This window comes from Salvia splendens, chromosome 14, assembly GCF_004379255.2.
Source record: "Salvia splendens isolate huo1 chromosome 14, SspV2, whole genome shotgun sequence".
Classification (NCBI taxonomy): domain Eukaryota; kingdom Viridiplantae; phylum Streptophyta; class Magnoliopsida; order Lamiales; family Lamiaceae; genus Salvia; species Salvia splendens.
Window position 1 is genome coordinate 18,606,930 of NC_056045.1, and position 6,803 is coordinate 18,613,732.

The 6,803-nt window shown below is 37.7% G+C and overlaps 1 pseudogene; it reads left to right on the forward strand.

Annotated features, from left to right (window-relative positions):
- Nucleotides 1–3,213: 3,213 nt before the first annotated feature.
- LOC121763656 lies at nucleotides 3,214–6,546 on the forward strand (annotated as a pseudogene).
- Nucleotides 6,547–6,803: the final 257 nt, after the last annotated feature.

Below are 6,803 nucleotides of genomic sequence, written 5' to 3' on the forward strand. Positions count from 1 at the left end.
TCGGATACCTCTCTGACCAATACCGCGAGCTCTTCGGATAAACCCCCGGGACATATCCACATCAGTGCGCTGTGTGGAAGGTATGACCGTGCGTTCACTCTCACCGCACTCGGTGAGGCAGTTAAGAGCAAGACTGTTAATCTCATGCAACAATCTTACGGAGTCTGTTGGGTCAAAACCGCGCGACATATGAAATACACGTGCCAATGTCTCCGCCTGTAACAAATAAAACGTGCATATTTAATAACATACATACTTTTAAAATGAAACAACAACTATACAAATACAATACTTACTTGGAGTGTAGATGATGATGCAACAGTGTTCATCCCTACTTCTGGAAGCCTACCCGGCTGCGTGATATATGTTATGGTAATTTTAAAATACCACTCCATGTATTGTCGAGTTCTCATCACCTGCACGTGGTCTGCGAGAGGCTCCATGTAATCATTAGTAACGAACTCCGACCTTCTCTCCCAATGTTGGATGTAGGCCTTGTTCTGCACAGCCAAGTTCGTCTTAGCCTCTCCACGACGATTGGTTTTGAAGTGAGTTTCATTGAAACCCCAATCACGCAATTCCGGGATGAAGGGAGTGCCGCCAAATTGTCTAACCACGCGCTCAGGCTCATGTGCTTCGACAATAGCCCAACAAACTATGTACGTCACAGATCTCCAACTGTTGTTCATATCGAGGCAGGAGTCTGGTAATTGACGGTCCACGTAGGGCTTCCAAATAAACTACAATAACAAGTTTACATTAAAATTATCCAAATATATATTAAACATTAAACATTATTCATTTTACCTGGCTATTTTGGAGTAATGACAACTGTTCACGATAATGTCGAACAGAATGTTTAGGGGCTCTGTTTATCATATAGGAGCCAGTCCACCTACAATAACAAAAGTTGTCAATTAAATATGTTGTCATTAAATACACAAAAGAGATGAAACAACAAACTTACATTAATGCACATGGAGTGTTGTTTGTATGTATACGTGCCGCTACAAAATCCGGTCTCAAAGTGGGCATTCTCTTCCACGCCCAAAGCTGTAGGAGCACTGTCGGACCTCCAATGTCTGTCCGTTTGCCCATAGACGCCTCACAGAGATTATGGTATAATGTACCAAGTGCAGCACTCGCCCAACTAATCATAGAGGCAGCCTCTACGTCTCGAAGTTGGGTCAACCACATGAGAGGTATCTTACACCCTGAGCCGTCGGGTAAGATCAACCCTCCCAATAGCACAAGCACAATCATACGTGCTTGTTGAATGTAGGCTTCGTCTTCGAGATCATCTCCTAACGGTTCAATCGTCATCCTATGTATTAGCGCGGATGCCAAGATACCGCTTTCCTTCATCTCGCTTTGAAGGGGATAGAAGCCCAAGAGCTATTCACATAAACCCCTCCACCCAGTTTCACAAAACCCATTTCCTGTGAAGGGTACTCCATCTACACGTAAAGCCCATAATACTTGAACGTCTTGTAATGTAATGGTAGTTTCCCCTACGGGAAGATGGAATGTATGTGTCTCTGGCCTCCAACGCTCAACCAAAGCTGTGATCAACGCATGATCTACATCCAGAGCCTTACCACAGAAAAGAACTCCACCTAAACCAAATCTACAAACATAATCAATCACGCGTCTGTGATGATTATCGATTTCCCAGAAATGTCCCTCAAAGCGCCGAATATTGAACGCGGTTGTTTCCTGGCCTGCCCACGCCTTGCGTGATATATGACTGTGCTGATAATGCAAAACAGAAGGATCTTCTGGTCCATATCGCGACATCCTAATATAATCAAAATTTAACATGTTTAATTATAAACCAAATTTTATAAAAAAAAATTCACTTAATAAATTTAACCAAATTAACACCAAATGCAACAAAATAACACCAAATTCAACAAAACATCAACCAAATTGAATAATTCAACATCAAATACAACCAAATTCAAGATAAAATCAACCAAATTGAATAATTCAATACCAAATTCAACTAAATTCAACAAATTAACATCAAATTCAACAACTTAACACCATATTCAACCATATTCAATAATTCAACAAAATATCAATCACATTCACCAAAATAACACCAAATTCAACAAAACATCAACCAAATTGAATAATTCAACATCAAATACAACCAAATTCAAGATAAAATCAACCAAATTGAATAATTCAACACCAAATTGAACAAAATACTTTCTACCCCATGAACCCTAACTATTATACCCACCTAAATTATACCAATAAAAATGAAAATAAGGGTTGAAAGTTACCTAACAACACTTCAAATTGGAATGGGAGAGCTAACTATCGGATTAGGCTTTGAATTTCGCTGGTTGGGCAGAATTTTCGCCGGTTTTCGTCTCCTCTTCGTCTCCTCTTCGCGTAATGCGTATGTTCTGCCGTCTGGAGTGAATTTGTGAAGCAAGGGAGACACGCGAGAGCGTGTCGCGTGTTTACTTTAATACACGCGAGAGGAATATGCGTGTTTCACTTTAAACACGCATTAGGGTGATGCGTCTATACTTTTAAACCACGCGAGAGCTTCTCGCGTCTATACCATGGCTGGAATCTTGTTTTTTCAGGGTCCAAATGGCGGATATATTTTGCCATAACGTCTCTTCTTGGAATTTTGCCGATTTTTAGGTGCTGATTTTAACTTTTAACAGTATAAACAATAGAATGAGTGTTTGATAGTTGTTAGGTTCAAGATAACAAACGAGTGTTTGGCTGTTTGCTGAATGATCTGTTTTTGGTTTAGTGATCACATGTGTAGAGTTTGTAATTATTACTTAAATGCATAACTAGCCATTTTAAACCAAGCAAAAAGCTTAAAAGTTCGAATAGAATTTTTACAAAACATCACTTTTCCATGTGAATGACAATTTAGCCTCTGTTCTAATGTGTGCATTAAACAGTTTAGAAACCAGTACGGAATCTGCTGCTAAGTGCTAAAATGGTTGGGCATTACATTAATAGCGTGTAAGTTGTATTCCGTTATAGAAAGCTACCAACTGGAAAAAACACTTCGATATACAGTGCTTTTTACAGGTAGATCCTTAAAACTTGAAAACACTCATAACTTTTAAATACGGAGTATTAATTTAACTCAGTTTTTTCAGCTTTTAGAAGTTTCTGGAGACACTCAAATAGTAAGAAAAGCCAGTTCAAAGGATAAAGCAGGTTTACGTTTTGTACTGCCTCTTTGCTAACTGAAATACAGTATCAAACAACTCTCAGCCTCTTGTTGCTCTCTTCTTTTGCCAATTACAGCACAGTGCCGTTTTTCATTGTAAAATATGGATATACACATTGATTGATTAAAGAAACTCACTCGTAGCTTTTATTGTACAAAATTCTTCCAGCCACCACAATCTCGAACACAACCAAAATGCTGATTCATATCAAATTTATCAAAACAATATTAGATTCTGGTATTTACAGTTGTGTCTTGACTCGTGAGTTTTGGAGAATAATTATTTGTTCTCTATTTTTGATGCAGGCTGTACAAGCAATGGTCCAACAAGCTATGCAATATCTTGATTCTAAAATAGAGCTTATAAAGACACTTAACGACGTATCTGCTGGGAAGGTGATTTTTGAATTGTTCTAAATCTTCTTTGTCTCTCAAGTTCTAAACTTTATTTCTAAGTTGAAAGTTCTTATCTCACTATACAGATATATGTTGAGATCGAGAGGGCAAGGTTGATCAAGAAGCTTGCAAAGATCAAGGAAGAACAAGGGGAGATAGCTGAAGCTGCAGATTTGATGCAAGAAATTGCGGTTGGTGGATAATTTGCGTTATATCTTAAAAAACATCTTAGCTGATTTCACCCGACATACTTGATGTTTGTCATTTCATATTGTTTTTGTTAATTTGATCTATAGGTGGAGACATTTGGCGCAATGGCAAAAACTGAAAAAATATCTTTCATACTCGAGCAAGTATGTGGTTTGTCTTGTTTCCGTCTCTAGTTGAAACTGTGCTGGAATTGATGCATGTCTTGATTATATGTCTGATTTTTCCAATGATGCAGGTCCGTTTGTGCTTAGATCGCCAGGATCATGTACGTACGCAAATACTTGCTAGGAAGATAAGTCCTAGAGTTTTTGAAGCTGATCCTCCAAAAGAAAAGAAGGTCAAAGAATGCGACAGTATTGTTGAAGAGGCTCCTGCTGATATTCATTCCATCATTGCTGGAGTTAAAGCGCATATATTACCAATTAATGATCCGGTATTTTTTTCCTCTGGTCTTTTTCCCTATATTTCTGTACTTTTGTGTAAGGGTCCTCCAATACAGAGTGTATTATTTTGAATGATTATCATTTTCATGAACAGCTTGTAACAATCATTGATCTCCCCATACATATGTGCACAAGCATATGTAACTATTAATGTGAGTATACACTGTTTTGGATGTATGCAATTTGAAACTGTTGCATCTCTGGTGTTGCTTCTGTAACCACTTTCAATGTATGGTTTATAATTATTGAATTAGATTATGCCTCTGGCGCTCTGGCATTGAAGCTGATCCTGCTTCCTATCCTTGTTTGTGTTGACCTGTGATGTCATACTCTTGGCTACAGCTATCAAAAGTCTTGGTATGTGCTCTTAAATCTTATTTTCAAGTATAATTGTGTAGGTATTACTCTCACAACAATGGTTACCTTGAAATATGCCGGTGTTACAAATCAATATATGAGATTCCATCCGTAAAAGAGGACCCAGCCCAGTGGATACCAGTACAACATCTACTTTTTGGTTGTTCATTACCAAGCACTCATATGTATGTTTAACATTTGCTTCAGATTGATGTTTTCCTATGTGTGGTGTTAAATGATTTGCGTCTGTTACTTTTCATGAAGGTGCTGAGAAAAATATGCTGGTATCTGGTGCTCTCACCTCATGACTCCATGCAGTCTAGCCTCCTCAACTCAACCCTGGAGGATAAGAACCTTTCTGAAATTCCTCATTTCAGGTTAGGTTTGATAACAGTATATTGCTATTCCTTTCAGTCATTTTATTTGTACCACATGGAGTATGAACCAGTCTATTGTTTACATACCCTGTTACTAGGTTACTATTAAAACAATTAGTTACCATGGAGGTCGTTATGTGGACAGCTCTATGGACTATGTACAAAGATGAGTTTGAGAATGAGAAAAATATGCTTGGCAGTTCACTGGGTGAAAAGGCTGCTGACGATCTTCGACTTAGAGTGATTGAACATGTAATAATCTTGAAAACCAATACTTGGTGTTTGTGGAGTTCTTTTTCAGTTTTTCTGCTACTGACACTTACGATAGTTTTATGAGGTTGCCTGTATAGCTTTCCTTATGATAATTTTTGGTGTTATCTTGCAGAATATGCACGTTGTTTCAAGATATTACTCCAGGATAACTCTGAAGAGACTTGCAGATTTATTATGCCTCACTCTCCAGGTCTGTCTCGTTCTCCATTACAAAAATTTACTTCCTAACCTGCAAATGTTGTTATGTAACTTTAGTTTTACTTTTGGTTTCTCTTAAATATTGAATATGATTATCAATAATTTCTTTTGATACTAAAACTGATATACTGAGTCAGAGTAGGAACTATTGTTTCCAAATAGAAGGGGGTGTTGGTGAGTAGACTTTTGAGCACATTATCTAAATAATTTATTTATTGTTATCAGATTCTCTCTTTTGTGAAAACTGAAAAGGCTTCATCTTTGGGGTCTAAATTAGTTATACGCCTGCATATGCTATTTTAGCCTCTGGTTATATTTTGGAGTCTAATTTTTCCATGGAAAGAAATGGATGTCACTTTTGGATTTTTAATCTTCAATTCTTGAGGTATCCTTTTATTTTTTTAATTAAAGATGATCAATAATCATCCACATTTACCTCCATGCCTTGGAAGTATCTTGGACAGGTATAATATACGTCTGCTACCTCAATTTCTCACCAACAGTATGATATTGTTCTGGCCTAATGGTCACATTTTGTATGTGATCACAATATCATCTTTCATAATGCAGGAAGCCGAGAAACATCTCTCTGACATGGTTGTCTCCAAAGCGCTAGTAGCAAAGATCGACAGACCTATGAGCGTGGTATGTTTCCAGACAGCTAAGGACAACAGCAATGAGATCATGAATTCATGGGCTACAAACTTGGAGAAGCTGCTCGAGCTCGTAGAGAAGAGCTGTCATCAAATTCACAAGGAGACGATGGTTCACAAAGCTGCACTTAGAGCTTGAAAATTTGCTTCTGGAGTGGAGAGGTTCATTGTTATTTGCTGCTGCTTTTTGGCATTCCAGAAGCAGTTTCTAGTGGAATTTATTCCGTGGCAGGGACGGTGTTCCCTTTATAACGTCTGTGATCATAACCGTGGATGGGCCTGCATCGCCCTGCTTTCTCCATCATTCGTTTAGTCGACCAAGAGTTACAGTTAACACTCTCATTATAGTTGTAGCTGTAATGTGATCAAATAGTTCACATTTGTAAGCCAACTCGTAATTTAATTGAAAAATTTGTGCGTTCCAATTGTGTGAAGAAACTTGATTTGGTTGTTCTTCGCTAGTGAAGGATTGTGGAAAGAAAGTATCTTTTGCAAAACAATGTGATATAAATCTTTGTGTGATTTTTTCTCCTTGGTTTTGTACACTCTTTATAGGCTCATTATATAGCTAGTAATGCCAGGGAAAATGGATAAATGAAGAAAGTTAGGAATGTAAGCAGTAATTGACCTACAATGATAATTTTGAAACTCTGTTTCAAGACGACCAATGTTTTTTGTATTC